Below are 17,285 nucleotides of genomic sequence, written 5' to 3' on the forward strand. Positions count from 1 at the left end.
GAAATTGATAAATTCTTGATAGAAGGATGTTGAATGTTATTGAAGTCTTCAAAGATCCGCTCTTTTGCTGCATAGAAGGTCCTTCAAAGCCAAAAATCGGATCCTTTCAAATGAAGAAAGAGAGCTCTTATGTATGAAACCCTAGGTCTTAATTTCAACTTTAGGCCGACTTAGAGATTGAATCTCCCGCCAATTTCTTGGGGTTAAGCTTTATTTTATGATTGGATCGCGCTCCTAAAATTTTGAGAAAAATGTCCGGGACCATGTTGCACTCCGGGCGCCATGGTCCTGACAACTTTTCACCAAATTTTCAGGACTGCTAGATATGATGATTTTAGAGAGAATCCCAAAGTTACAGGTGATTTTGAGATGTTTTGACCCCCGAAATCAAGCCCCCAAGTTCAAAATAGGACCTAATTAGGGTTTTTGATTAAATGATGTATTGGAGGAATAAAATGAAAAGGGCACACTTTAATGAAAGGGCCCAACTTTATGATGTGGAGGATGATGAAATGGGACCTTAGACCTAATTAATTTAATTAATTAAGTGCTAAAGGGGAAATGCAATGCAAAATACAAAATGCGCCAAGGCGGGTGCTAAACTAGGTGTGAAATTGTACCACCCTAGCAAGTGCATACAATTTACGACGCTACAGTTACTAAGTATGTCTAGATTCATTGAACCTAGGAAATGTTGGTATTTTGGTATGGTTTTTTAATTGATGTCAACACCTGCTAAATACACCTACTTTGGAGATCCAGCAACATTTACCGGCAAACAGTAAACTGTGCAAACAGTTACCGGTATATGGTTAACCAGTAGGATATAATGTTCACCGGTACCTACAATGACATGGAAGACACTTGGTAATGTTGAAGACATCATGTGGACACTTTATTTTGAAGTAATAATCATTTGTGTCATGTGTTGTGGATGAATTTGTGCTTATGTTTCATGTATTAATTCTTACCGGTATAGCAATTTTCTGTTAACACTGTTTACCAGCATACTTAACTGTCTTACCGGTATTAAGCATTAAGTTAGTTAATAAGATTTTGGTTTGAATTTATTTGACAACTGATTCACCCACCCCTCTTAGTTGTCTCTGGGACCTACAATTGGTATTAGAGCTTAGACCTCTTTTTGCAGAAGTTTAACAACTTGAGGAGATCCAATGTCTACTAATTATTTTAGAAAGGATAGTTCTAAACTTGATGGAACCAACTATGGGATATGGAAAATCAGAATGGAGACACATCTAAATTGCATTGATAAAGACATCTGGGAAGTTACTAAGAATATTTATACTGCTGCTATAGCTGGTAAAGCTGCTCCCATTACTTTAGCTAAAGATGAAGAAAATGATTGCAAAGTAAGAGAAGCACTTTTGAGTGCATTATCAGATCAACAAATCATGGGATTATCAGATAGATCCACTACAAAAGCTATCTGGGATCATTTGGAAACACTGAATGAAGGGGATTCCAAAGTCAAAATTGCAAAACTTGAAATCTTTCAAGTCAGGTATGAACATCTAAAAATGGAAGAAGATGAAAGGATTTCTGCTTTTATGGAAAGAGTAAATGAAATTGTTTTGGGTATCAAATGTTGTGGAGGAACCTTAAGTGAAGATGAGATTGTTTCAAAAATCTTAAGGGGTTTGCCACCGGCATATAAAATGAAGGTTACTACTATAAATGAGTTGAGAACAATGCCTAATACATCAATAACTAGGGATACATTGATTGGAAAACTTTCAGCTTTTGAAATTGAGGAATTTGGCCCTGTTACTACTATAAAAACTGATTTGGTCTTCAAAGCATCAACATCATCTACTCCATCTTTTGACAAATCAGACTGGAGAGCCTTTTATGCAAGAGAACTTGAAGAAACCAAGAAGGAGAATGAAGAGCTTGAAGAACTTGAAGCACTATTTGCAAGAAAAATGCCAAAAGTCCAATTGGAAGTAAGTATGAAGGTAAAGCACCCTTTAAATGTTTCAATTGCAATAAGATTGGTCATATGGCTTCAAGATGCCCTGATAGACATGATAGACTAAGAGAAGAAGCTAGAAGGACATACAAACCTAATGCTAAATATCAGAGATATAGATTTAAGAAAAACAAAGATAAATCTTATTACATTGCTGATGAAGGTGTGACTGATGATTCTGATGAGGATCCAGTAGACAACGGATGGGTCTTTGTTGCTATAATAGAAGATCAACTAGTACCTATTGCTCAACTGGTAGAACAAGCCCTAGCAGCTAAAGTTGAATCAAAGGATGAATGGATTATTGACTCAGGATGCTCACATCACATGACTAGAGACAAAGGTAAATTCTTGAACTTTCAAGAATACAATGGAGGTTTAGTAAGATTCGGAGATGACAAAGCCTATTCAATCAAAGGTAAGGGTTCAATATCTCTTGATGGTAAACATAACACTGACAATGTCTACTATGTTGAAGGATTAAAACATAACCTTTTAAGTGTTGGTCAATTAGTTGAGAAAGGTTTTCAGTTACAATTTAAAAATGGAAAATGCAAAATCATGAATAGAACTAGTTTGGAAATTGCAACCGGTAATCAGACTAGAGGTAATATCTTTCATTTGAATAACAGTGAAAATGCATGCTTAATTGCACATAGAGATGAAAGTTGGCTATGGCATAAAAGACTATGTCATGTAAATTTTGATTGCATGGTAAAAATCAGTACTTCTAAGGCAGTTAGAGATCTACCTAAAATTGTGAAACCTCAAAATATAATTTGCAAGGAATGTCAATTTGGAAAACAAGTTAGAGCTAGTTTCAAAAGTATTCTAGAAAAATCCAATAATGCTCTTGATTTAATTCACACTAATTTATGTGGTCCAGCTAGAACTAAAAGTTTACAAGGTGATAGATATTTCATGCTAATTATTGATGATTATTCTAGAATGTGTTGGGTTACTTTTCTCAGAGAAAAATCAGAAGCACTTGGGAAGTTCAAACTATTCAAAGCAATGGTTGAAAATGAAATTGGTAAGAAAATTAAATGTTTAAGATCAGATCAAGGAGGAGAATTCACATCTAGAGATTTTAATACATTCTATGAAGTAAATGAAATCAAAAGACAATTATCAGCACCTCAGACACCAGAACAGAATGGAGTTGTTGAAAGGAAAAATAGAACTATTTTGGATGCAGCAAGAAGTATGTTATCAGAAGAAAATCTACCACATGTGTACTGGAGAGAGGCACTAAGCACTGCTATCTATACATTCAACAAAGTTCACATCAAAGGTGAAACCGATAAGACCCCTCATGAACTATGGTTTGGTAATACTCCTACTCTTAAGTATTTCAGAATTTTTTGAAGTAAATGTTATATTAGAAGAGATGAGTATATTGGCAAGTTTGATCCTAGAAGTGATGAAGGAATATTTCTTGGTTATTCATCTAAGAGTAAAGCATATAGATGTTTTAATAAAAGATTACAAAAAATTGTTGAGAGTATAAATGTAAAGATTGATGAACAATTCAGAGGAACTTCAAGGTATATAGACTCTGAACCGGTAACAGAAATTATGACAAATGAACCGACAATAAATCAACTGGTACAGAATGATGATCTATTTACTCCGATATCATCAGAAGATTCCATAGTAATTGAAGAACAATAGACTAAGACACCTCGGTATGTAAGATTGAATCATTCTGAAGATCAGATAATTGGAAGCAAATTTAAAGGAGTCATGACAAGAGGAAGATTGGCAAATGAAGAGGTATGTCTTATTTCTCAAATTAAACCATTATCTATGAATGAGGCATGCGAAGATAAATTCTGGATTAAAGCTATGGAAGAAGAATTAGGACAAATTGAGAAAAATAATACTTGGACATTAGTTCCCCATCCTAGAAATAAAAATGTAATTGGAACCAAATGGGTATTTAAAAACAAACTCAATGAAGATGGTAAGGTTGTTAGAAATAAAGGAAGACTAGTGTGTAAGGGATATTTTCAGAAAGAAGGAGTTGATTGCAATGAAACCTTTGCACTGGTAGCTAGAATTGAGGCAGTTAGATTATTCTTGGCCTTTGCAGTTCACAAGGATTACAAAGTTTATCAAATGGATATTAAATGTGCATTTTTTAATGGAGATCTTGAAGAGGAAGTCTATATTGAACAACCTGATGGATTTTCCTTGATAGATGACAATGATATGGTTTGCAGATTAAGAAAAGCTCTATATGGATTAAAACAAGCTCCAAGAGCTTGGTATGCAAGATTGGATAAGTATCTTTTAAAAATTGGTTTTACTAAAGGAAATGCAGATAGCAATTTATATTACAAAGTAACTAATGATGACATCATAATTATGGAAGTATTTGTTGATGATATAATCTTTGGGGGAGAAGATGGACTATGCAAAGAATTTTCTCTTGAAATGCAACATGAATTTGAAATGTCTATGATTGGAGAAATAAAATTCTTTTTTAGGATTGCAGATTTTACAGACTAATAAAGGCATATTTTTGAGTCAATCTAAGTACTTGAAAGAACTACTTAAGAAATTTGGGATGGAAAACTCTAAACCAGTAAGCACACCTATGACTACAAATGAAAAATTATCTCAAAGGGATGAATCTACACCTATTAATCCAACTAAATACAAATCTATGATAGGAGGTTTACTATATTTGACACAAACCAGACCTGATATTATGAATGCAGTATGTATAGTTTCTAGATTTCAGAGTAATCCCAGGGAAAATCATGAATCAACAATAAAAAGGATTTTCTGGTACTTACAAGGCACAACAAATCTTGGATTATGGTATCCTAAAGATGAAAATTTTGATCTATATGCATACAAAGATACAAATTGGGTAGGAGATGTGGATGATAGAAAAAGCACCACTGAAAGAGCATTCTTTCTTGGTTAAGTAAGAAATAGAGTTGTACATCTTTATCAACAGTAGAATCAGAATATGTTGCAGCAACAAAAAACTATACACAGGTACTTTGGCTTAAGAAAATGTTGAAAGACATAAAGGTAAAATGCAAGGAACCTATTACTATATATTGTGATAACACTGTAGCAATTGATATATCTAAGAATCTAGTATTACATTCTAAAACAAAACATGTTTCTATCAAACTGAATTTTCTAAGGGAAAAAGTTGAAGAAAAGGAGATAAAACTAGTTTATGTGAATACTATAGAACAACTTGCAGATATTTTCACAAAACCTTTGCCTAAGGAAACTTTTGAGTATCTTAGAGATCAGCTTGGAGTCTTACCTCCACCGGTAGAGACTTAGATAGTTGATGATTGTCATCAACCGATAGAATTAAATGGACAAATCTTTTATTCTGGTAATTGATGAGGAAGCTACTTCTTAGGGGGAGTAGTTGGTATATTGAATTGGTTGGTATTTTGTATGAACTTGACTTTTTGTGACTTTCGCATTTGATGTCAAAGGGGGAGAGATATATGGAAAAACATTAGGGAAAGATATATGGAAAAATGCATTATCTTTTTGAGGAGAGATTGGTATTAAAAATAAATCTTTGAATAAACACATGTTACTCTCAGGGGAGATATGGAGATTGTTGATTTTTGTACTTGGCATTTCTATTTTGGCACTATGATGGTTTTTCCATCTTGTGTTGCCATCAATGCCAAAGGGGGAGATTGTTGGTATTTTGGTATGGTTTTGTCATTAATGTCAACACCTGCTAAATACACCTACTTTGGAGATCCAGCAACATTCATCGGCAAATAGTAAACTATGGAAACAGTTACTGGTATATGGTTAACCGACAGGATATAATGTTCACCGATACTTGCAATGACATGGAAGACACTCGGTAATGTTGAAGACATCATGTGGACACTTTATTTTGAAGTAATAATCATTGGTGTCATGTGTTTTGGATGACTTTGTGCTTATGTTTCATGTATTAATTCTTACCGGTATAACAATTTTCTGTTAACACTGTTTACTGGCATACTTAACTGTCTTACCGGTATTAAGCATTAAGTTGGTTGATAAGATTTGGTTTGAATTTATTTGACAACTGATTCACCCCCCCCTCTTAGTTGTCTCTGGGACCTATAGGAAATTGTAATGTAATCCTATTGGACCGACCTGAAATCAGATTCCTTTAAAAGGACATCATGTCTAGGGTTTTATGTTGTTGAAAACTATAGCTGAAAGGATTTATGTTGTGGCTAGGGTTTAAGGTGGTAGTCAAGTTGTTGAAGAGTGATCTTATCTGAGAAGATTGAGTTGTAAATAGAAAGAGATAGAGAAGACTGAAGTAATGCTAGAGTGCATTAGCAGTGAACTATACTAGATCTAATCAAGCAGTTTGTGCTATAAGATAGATCGAACACTTGTTGATTACATAAATCTTTGACAAGTCTATAGCCCTTAACTGGGTAGGCCTCAAAGCCTTTGTGAATCCTCTAACAAGGTGGTTCACTTTTGTGAATCTAAAATGCTCTAACAAGGTAGTCTTTAATCAGACTTATCTCCTAACAGAGATTGAGATTCCTAACAGGATCTGTTCTGGTGAAGAACATTGTAAGACCTTAACCAGTTTGGTTTCTATTCTGCAGATAGTGACTTGTGAGGTCCATCTCATAGTGGTTTTTTCCAGTTGGGTTTCCACGTCAAATATCTTGTGTTATGGTTGTATTGCTTTTGTGGGTGAATGCTTTATTCACATTTTGGTTTGCATGTGTGATAATTGTTCTACCTGTTAGACTGTTTTACCAGTTTATATTAAGACTATGTAAGTATTTAAGTACAGACATTTTTGGCATGCTAATTCACCCCCCCTCTTAGTATTCATCATTGGCTACATTTGAATTAAATAGTTTTGATAAAAGTATTTCTAAGACATCTGAATCAAATTTTAAAGCATCTATAATTGGTATACTTGTGAGAAAAGGGAAAGATGTATGTCATAGTTATGACTGCAGATCTAGTCATGGCAGTAGCAGAGGATATAATAATGATGAAGACCATCTGATGGAGTTTGAAGGTCTTCTGGCTAAGAGACTTCTAAGAGGCACTGGTAAATATAAAGGTAAATTACCTCTTAAGTATTTCTCTTTCAATAAGATTAGACATATTACTGCAAATTGCCCTAACAGTGATAGTAAGGAGAAGTTTAGGAAATATAAAGGAAAATGGAAGAAATAATGCTATGTTGCAGTTGATGAAGGTGTGATAGATGAGCAATATGAAGATGATGACAATGAGGAGATTGTCTTTGTTGTTGCGAAGGAAGATCTGACTAATGAAAAGGCTTTGGTATCTCAGTTTTACTCTAGTGATGAGTGGATAATAGATAGTGGTTGTTCACATCACATGAATGATGATAAGAACAAATTTATATCCCTTGAAGAGTTTAATGGTTGCATGTTAAGATTTTGCAATAACTCACCCTACATGGTAAAAGGTAAAGGATCTATTTCACTGAATGGTAAGAGTAATGTAGATGTTGTTTATTTGGTTGAAGGTTTAAAACATAACTTGCTGAGTGTTGGACAACTAAATGATAAAGGGTATCACCTTGAGTTTAAAAAAGGAGTGTGTAGGATCATGAGATGCAATGGAGATATGATTACTACTGGTAAATAGACTAGAGGTAATCTTTTTCATCTGAATGCTAATGTGAATAGTTGTTTGGTGGTTAAAGTTGAAGATAGCTGGTTGTGGTACAAAAGGTTTTGTCATGTCAACTTTGATAATTTGATAAAGCTCAGAAATTCAAGTAAGGTGAGAGGTATGCTCCAACTTGTTAAACCAAATAATGTGTTCTGCAAGGATTGTTAGATGGGTATGATGACTTTGACATCTTTTAAGAGAATTTTTTTTTCTTTAGAGCATATTCTTGATTTAGTGTATATTGATCTATGTGGTCCTATGAGGACTAGAATTTTTTATGGTGATAAGTGTTTTATGATTTTCACTAATGATTTTTCAAGGATGATGTGGGTAACCTTTTTGAAGGAGAAATCAAAGGCTTTTAGCAAATTCAAGATCTTTAAAGCCCTAGTTGAAAAGGAAACCGACAAGAATCTGAAGTGTTTAAGATCTGTTTGGAGTGGAGAATTTACTTCTGATGAGTTTACTAGGTATTGTGAAGAACATGGAATAAAGAGACATATGTCAACACCTAGGACTCCACAACAAAATGACATTGCAAAGTGGAGAAATACAACAATAGTGGAAGCTGCTAGAACAATGTTGATATAAGGAGATGTTCCAAAAATGTTTTGGAGAGAAGTAGTTAGCATTGTTGTTTATACTTTGAACTGGGTTTTGTGAAGAAATGTAATGATAAAACACCTTATGAACTTTGAAATGGTAAGATTCCTACTATCAGCTACTTTAAAGTTTTTGGTAGTAGATGTTTTATTAAGAGAGACGATTTTACTGGAAAGTTTGATCCTAAGAGTGATGAAGGGATATTTCTTGGATATTCTACCAAGAGTAAAGAATTCAAATATTATAATAAAAGGACAAAGAAAATTGTTGAGAGTGTTAATGTTAAAATTGATGAATTTTCTGACAAACCTGATTAGTCCAGCAGATTTGACCCTACTGATGATAAGGAAAAACTTGTGTATATTGAACCGAAAGTACAAAAGGAAGATGAACAAAACAATGCAGAAATAGGAGCTCAATTGGTAAGCGATGAAGAAGATGATGAACATGAAGCAAAAATAATTGCACCAGAAATGGTATTCCCAAGATATGTAAGGCTAAATCATTCAGAAGACTAGCTTACAGGTGACAAGAATGCTAGTGTGTAGACAAGAAGAAAAATCAGAGATAATTTCTGTCTGATTTCAACTATTGAGCCGAAGAATGTTAGAGAAGCTTTGAAAGATGAAGACTGGTTGAATGTAATGAATGAATAACTTGAGTAGATCAAGAAGAACAATACATGGTCTCTTACTCCTAGACCAGAAGACAAAAATGTTATTGGGATAAAATGGGTGTTCAGAAACAAACTCAATAAGGATGGTGAGGTTGTTAGAAACAAGGCAAGGTTGGTTTGCAAAGGGTATGCACAAGAAGAACATGAAGACTATGGTGAAACCTTTGCATTGGTGTCAAGCCTTGAAGGTGTTAGAATGTTGCTTGCCTTTACTTCTTTTAAAGGATTTAAGGTATATCAGATGGACGTTAAATCAACTTTTTTGAATGGTATCTTGGAAAAAGTATATATAGAACAACCAGATGATTTTACATTGGGTGAAGATGAAAATATGGTTTACAAACTACACAAGGAACTATATAGATTGAAGCAAGCTCCCTGAGCATGGTTTGAAAGAGTGCATACATATCTAATCAAGATAGGATTCCATAGAACTAGTGAAGACATTAACATATATTTGAAGACTGATGGAGACAAAATGTTACTTTCTAAAGTTTTTGTTGATGATATAATATTTGGTGGAAATGATGACATGTGTATGTCTTTTGCAGATGAAATGAAGAGAGAATTTGAGATGTCTCTTATTAGTGAGATAAAATTATTTATTAGTTTATAGATTTAATAATTGGAGAATGGAATATTTATCTATCAGACTAAGTATGTAAAAGAAGTCTTGAAGACTTTTGGCATGAAAGATTGTAAATTGGTTGGTACTCTGATGGTGACAGGTTGTAAATTGTCAAAACAAGATGATTCACTATATGTGGATGAGAAATAATACAGGTCTATGATTGGAAAGAAGCATTATGTTGTTCATAGTAGACCGGATATTGCACATGTTGTTGGATTGGTTGCAAGATTTTAGAAAGATTCCAAGGAGACACACATGGTAACAGTAAAAAGGATATTTAGGTATTTGAAAGGAAAAGTTGATTATAGTTTATGGTATCCTTACAATAATAATTTTTCTTTAAAAGTTTTCATAGATGCAGTCTGGGTTGGAAATGTTGATGACTGAAAAAACACAACTGGTGGAGCTTTCTTTTTAGGAGAAAGATTGGCATCCTAGATAAGCAAGAAACAATCTTGTATTTTACAATCTACAACTGAAGCAAAATTTGTGGCAACATCAATGAAATAAGGCTATATGGATGAGACATATTTTGGAAGGTTTTAAGGATGACTTGTCTAAATCGGTGACTATTCATTGTGATAACACTAGTGCTATTAATATTTCAAAAAATACTATGTTACATCCAAGAACAAAGAACATTGAGTTGAAGTATCACTTTCTAAGGGAAAGAGTATAGGAGAAGAAAGTAAAAATAGAGTATGTGTCTACCAAAGAGAAGTTAGTAGATAGATTCACTAAACCTTTTCTTAAGACAACCTTTGAATATCTTAGAGGTAGATTAGGGGTTGTAGCCCTACACAAGATCAACTAAGATTTTGGTGATGTGTCAATCTAATGAATTCATTGAATATGTTTCAGTTTTGGATTGATGTGAAGTGGGATACTCCTTAGGGGAGTAGCTATGATGAAGACAACAAAGGTACTTGAACCTTTGGCATTGTTGTCATAGGGGGAGAAGAATTAGTTGAAGATCAACTATGAGAAGAAGAACTTGATAACCATCATAAGAAATACAAAGGAGAAGAGCATGCACAACACAAATTAGTTCAGTTCAGCATGATGAGGTTTTTCAGTGTTACCATCAATGCCAAAGGGGGATATTGTTGGCATATTGGCATAACTGTTGATGATATTGATGAACCAGTATAAGGGTTGTTGGTGAATATATACTTGAGATGTTGTTTGATGACTTGATGATCAATTTGTGTTGTTATTGATGGCAACTATGGTTACATTGTTTTATCATGTTATCTAAGTCATCCATGATTGATCGGAAACTAATGGAATGGATTTGATAGTTAACTAGCAAATAGGACTTTAACTAGTAAATGTGAAACTATGCTATGCTTAAGTAATTGGATCTTGAGATTGGTGAAGAATTTGGTGTTGTGGTTTGGAATATGTATTTGTACATTGTAACGAAGTTAAGAATGGAACCACATCATGTTTTGGCTACCGAAAGTCATGTTTGTAATTGACTGATGTATTTTCTATAGGGTTTTAGTAGGGTTTAAGAACCAGTATTCAAATCGTATAACCCCTAATGATTTTGAGTTTGACGGTGTATTATGTCATTGTATTTTTAAGATGGTGATGATGCGTCTATATCTATGTGAAGTATTTAAATTATGTTTTGGCATGTTCAAAGAGAGAATTTATTGGGAATGAGTGAAGTTCTTTGTAGAATGAGCTAAGGGTTTGAAAGTGTATCAGATCGATGTGCAGTCATCATTCAACAACTGTATTTGATTGTAATGAACCATATGATGATCTGTAATAAGTTTTAAAGATTTGTGATGATCTATGATGCAAATCTTAGGGTTTTGTAACTGACTAAGTTGTAAAGTCTATTTAGGGTAAGTCTGTGATGATTTACTATGTTGGTGATCAAAGGAAGAAGTGTGTGGCCAAACTAGTGTGCATGTCTGCAAGAGAGAAGAAGATTGGAACATAAAAGGATCTATACAAGCAAGAGTGCTATTTTTAGATCATACATCTGTTGTTCCCTAACAGTTGTAGCAAACTCAAAATCCCTTAACCTGGTATGTCTTGATAGACCTGATTATATAAATCCCTTCACCGAGTGACTCATTTGCTTGGGTTCTAAATCCTTTCACAAGGTTACTCCTAATAGAGTAAAGCTCATAATGAGGTTGAGGCAAATCCCTTAACCAAGGGACTCCTAATAGGGTCTTCTCCTTACCAGGAATATGTGTAAGCTCCTAACAGTGCACATTCCAAAAGAGTCAAAAAATCTTGTGGGTACCAATTACCACCATGGTTTTTCAGGTTTGGGTTTCCACATGAAATCCTGGTGTTCATGTGTTGATTGATTTCTTATGTATTGAGTTGATATATTTCTATTGCATGCATGTTGATGAACACTTAGAAGAGAATTTTGATGAATCTGATTAGCAGTATGATTTCATTTGTTACTGGTATTGTTTATGAGTTGTTTTGAAAGAAGTGTTTAGCAGTTGTTAAAGTTTTAAAGTTTATTGTTATTACTAATTCACCCTCACTCTCAGTAATAATTGGTTCCTCATAAATAACACACAAAGCCTCTAAATATCCATTTCAATCATAGACAACCAACTCTCTCATGATCAATATCCTTGGAATCCTATAAACATCCTCTAGAGTTACATCTTGCTAGTTGGTACATGAAAAGAGCAAGTATCCGAGTGCCATCTCTCTATAAGAGCAGTTAGTAGTCCTGTTTTCACCTAAATCTCAGGTATGAACATGATATGTCACAATCCCATAACTGCTATCATTGCATGGCCATCCTCAGTTATATTTGTTCATAGCCCCTGTGTCATAGGGAATCTCTCTTGGGACTTTAATGGAGCCAACAATGCCTACAATTATATTAAGCAAAGTGCATTAGTTAGATATCAGTCCTAGTAGTACTTATGTTCATCACATGGTGTTGCTTATCCTATCTTACTCTAGTAGTTCTTATGTTTATCATGTGGTGTTGCTTGTCTATCCTATGTTTACAGTGCTTATGTTTATCACATGGCATCATGCAGTTAGGTTTATCCTAGTAGTACTTATGTCTATCACATGGTGTTGCTTATCGCCTAGCCTTATCTTAATAGTGCTTATGTTTATCACATGATGCTATTGATTTCAGTGCATATGTTTATCACATTGCACTTAATCCTATCCTTGCTAGGGGCACTTGTCTGAGTTTATCATCTTGACAGTTTATCCAATTGGCTACACATGTTTATCACATTGCCGCTAATTCCTGAGTTAACCTTATCTTTGTTGGGGCACCTATTTGATTTCATCATCTTGATAGTTTATCCAATCTGCAACATATGTTTATCACATTACTGTTGATTTCTCCCTAATTTTTTCTTGCTTGACATATACGCATTATGGGACTTCTTATATGTGCAAAAATTGCATATACATACTTTTGTCTAACACATACATGTTTTGACTCACATATGTACCATTGTTTAACATAGACATGATTCTAGCACCTATATGCATCTTTATGTGGCATATATGTGTTTTCACACATATACGCACCATTGTCTGATGCAAATGCGATTTTGCAACATATATGTGACATAATGCCTATACATGGGTTTTGATGACACATACACTATTACAAGAACATACATAGATTTACCTAACCTATACACGCTGTCACATCACATACATGCTCATACCCTACACAAACACATTCAAACCTAAAAACTATCCTACCATATTTTTTATTTTTCCTACATTCTAGAAGAATAAATGTGCAATGAATGCAAAATTAACAAGCAAGTTTGAGGTACATACTAGCTCACCCATGTCTGCAAGTTGCTCAAAGCATCAAACTCAAATAAACTGGTGCAATCTGACCACCATCGCTCTCCAACTACTGACTACTCTCCTAAGCCCTCTAGATGGTCTGTGCTCTAGTCTCTAAAATGCTATGGATGCAAATGACGGAGTTTCTCCCCACGGTTGTATATGTAGGCTATGGAACCCTAATTGGTTGTGCTTGTCTCCTGCTATCTTTTTCCTTGCCAGTTGATCTCTTTTGAGTCTAGTTTCCACCCACTTGACCCTGTCATCTTATCCTTGTCTCTTCTTGCCTTTCTTTCTTTTTGAGAGATTGTTTGCAATTTTTTGAAATTTTTTCACCCAATCTCTTGAGGGGGCATGACATATTCCTTACCTAGGATAGATGTTGTATCAGTTAATCTTACTTTCTTTGAGCCAATGCGACAAGCTGCATTATCTCAAATAGGGGCAAAATGTAGACACCTAAAATTGTCCTAGCCTAAATAGATAAAATTTATTTAATTAATTATTTTATCTTAATCCTTCTATCTATAAATTTTAATTTTCCATAGGTGTTTCTAAATTGTTCTCATTTTGGGAGCTTTTGGGGCTCTATTTAAGCTCATATAGACTCCTTTTCATGTGCATTTTTTTTATAAAGTGCATATTTTTTCATGTACTTCATAATAGTGCTATCATTTAATAGTCATTAGGATAAAAAATGTACTTTTAGCATATAGACTCATTTTTGCAATTGTAATGCATTGAGATCAAAAGAGAACTTAGATTTTATAAATTCTTGCAAGTGGTAATTGTAACCATACAAAGTATAAACTGCCAAGTAATATTTTCTTTGGGGGTTCTTTGATTGAATAATTTGGAGGGGTTGTATTGTGTGATTATGGTTCTAGTTCTCTCTTGTGCTCTCAAATTTTATTCATGGTTCATCCTAGGTTTTCACTTTTAACTCCACATAACTATGCAACATGAAAGTCACATGATTTGAGTACAGTAATGGGAAATGATTGATACACTACATTCATGGATCTATTCTAAAACTAATAGATCCTAAATAAAAAATAGATTATCTCATTAAAATTACTATGGCTCTTGGAGAAAAAAAAATTCTTTTGACCTCATCTTTCACAGTGATAAGTGTAAAATAGTTAAGGAGGCTTAGATTAAACTTTCTCATTTGTATGGTCAAATTGACGAGATTAGGGGTACAAAATTGATAATAATCTTACTAATGTAGATCCAAAATATTTTGACACTATCTAAGACTATGTAACTAAGGATTTAATTAATTAAGAGCACAAATCAAAGATTGTGGTATTAATAATAAGGACGCACAACTGGTATTCAATTTGTTAGACAATCTTACTTTAGAATATGTAGCTCTTTTTTCTAGTTTCAAGACTCACTAGTTGACTATGGGCACATGAGATTCACTAGCTAGGCAATATTATATCATGTGCATTCATATTAGGGGGTTCAATATCCCAAAAATGAGGGTACAATATATTGCCTATTGGTGAAAATAGGGGGTTTTTTAATTCCAACTATATTAAAAGATACAATATTTGGTGAAAATAGGGGGGATTTTAATTTGGGTTGTGTATTGGGAGGGGTTGACAAAAAAGGAGTTTAGGGAAATATTTTTTGAAAACAGGGGGATTCTTTAGTATGCTATGAACACATGTGCTATAATCCAAGTTCACTAAGTGAATCCCCCGTGACTATGGGAAGTTTATATGCTACATCACTTGATTAATTTACATAAATGTTGATGTTGGAAAAAAGTTGAACACCATGGGTTTTCTCAATTTATCCAAGTCACAAGCTTTGGTGGTACGACATGGGATAGGATCTAGTAAGAAACATAAGAAATCAAAGGAAAGGCCACACAAAGATAGAGACCAATCTTATTCTCCTACACAATGAGACTCTTCATCCTCTTCTAATAAGGGAAATTCATAAAATAAGGAGAGACCAACTTGTTCATACTACAAGAAAGCTTTTCATGAAGAGCATTGTTTTCATATTAATAAAACTAATAAGTTGACAAAAATTATAAAAAAAATCACATCAATTTTCCATCTTCCTACAAATAAGAATCATCTCCTTTCATGTCTTCAATATGTAGGAAAGGGAAATGAAAAGCACTTGTTACAACCACAAAATCTTCACAATAATAGATACTTGACTTAGGTGCTATACATCACATGGGTTCTACTAGAGAACAATTTTCTTTGTTGAAGACTTATACAATACCACACATTCTTATTCATTTTACATGGATAATGGGTCATTGAGATTTTTCTTTATGTTCTTGGCTTGTGTGCCAACCTTCTTTTAATCTTCCAAATAACTCATCTCAGGAATGATACTAAAGTTGATTTTTCTTTTAATGTAGTTGTGATCAAAGATCTTAAGGGTGATTCCTTGTTTATAGTGGGAAAGGCCAATCATAATACTTAGTTATATCCATTCTCTCACTTTGTGCCATGGTATTCTATAAAATTACTCTCTCATTTAGATTCAGTGAGTAAGCTATGACATGAGTGGTTTAGCCATTTCAACTACCTCTATCTTTAATAACTTAGCTCACAGGATATGGTCATAGGTATCCCTCAAATCAAATTTTTAAATAGAGTGTATCCAATTTGTGTTATGGGTAAGCATCCAAAAGAGATATTTCATAAAGGGGATTCTTAGAGGGACTCAAAAGTCTTTCAATTGGTTCATAATGATCTAGTGGGTCCATTTCTAAAGTTTTCTATTAGTAAAGATCACTATATCCTCACCTTAATTGATGACTATTGTAGAGACACCTGGGTCTATTTTATTCATCATAAGAATGAAGTATTTAATAAGTTAAAATAACCCAAGGCTCATGTTGAAAAGCAACTTGGAAAGTATGTCAATATATTAAATTATATACTAATAATGGTTGAGAATATGCGAACCATCATCTTGTTTAATTTTATACTCTTTAAGGGATAGATCTTCAACACTTAGTTTCATATACACCATAGTATAATGGTGTTTCCAAAAGGAATAACATGCACCTCAAGGAAATGGCTAGCTACATGATTCATGCTCATTCTCTTGATCCATAATATTGGACTGAAGATATTAATTATGCCACACACATTCAAAATCTAGTTCCCACAAGGCATTGAAAGGTATGACTCCTCTTGAATCTTGGTGTGATAGGAAACTAGTTGTGATTTATTTTAACTAGTTGTGATGTATTTTTGTTTTTTTGGCTATCCTAATTGAGCACACATTCCTCCAAACAAATTCAAGGTTTTGAAACCTCAAAGTAGGCCTTACATCTTTGCTAGAATAGATTATGTCAAGTGGTATTGACTCTTGTATCTAGAGATAAATGAGCTATTCATTGAGAGGAGTGTTTACTTTGAGAAAATATATCCTAGCTTGGCTTCTAACAATCCTCATCCTTCCTCCATAGTGGAATTATATGATGGAAACTCAGATGATTCTAGCTCACATCTAACTCACGTGATATTACCTCCATAGGGTTCAAATTCTAATGTTGGGGATCCTCATCTTCATCCTCATCTTCTTCAAGGACTCATTCGGTTTGAATAACTCTACAATCTATAGGCATTCTTGTTGAGGATCCTTTAAACACTCTTAGAGCTTGGTTGCAACATCATTATCTTCCACATGTCTACGATGCTTTTGATTTTGATCTATAGTCATTTATGGAAGCATTGAGAACTATTCAGTCTGATTCAACAATGGAGAAAGAGTATAGTTCCATGATGAGTAACCAATTTTGGGATCTTGTCACTCTCTTAAAGGAAGAAAAATTGTTTGATGTAAATAGATTCTATCAGGCCAAATATGAAATGGTGGAATCGTGGACAAGTTCAAAG

This window comes from Cryptomeria japonica, chromosome 11 (assembly GCF_030272615.1).
Source record: "Cryptomeria japonica chromosome 11, Sugi_1.0, whole genome shotgun sequence".
Taxonomy (NCBI): domain Eukaryota; kingdom Viridiplantae; phylum Streptophyta; class Pinopsida; order Cupressales; family Cupressaceae; genus Cryptomeria; species Cryptomeria japonica.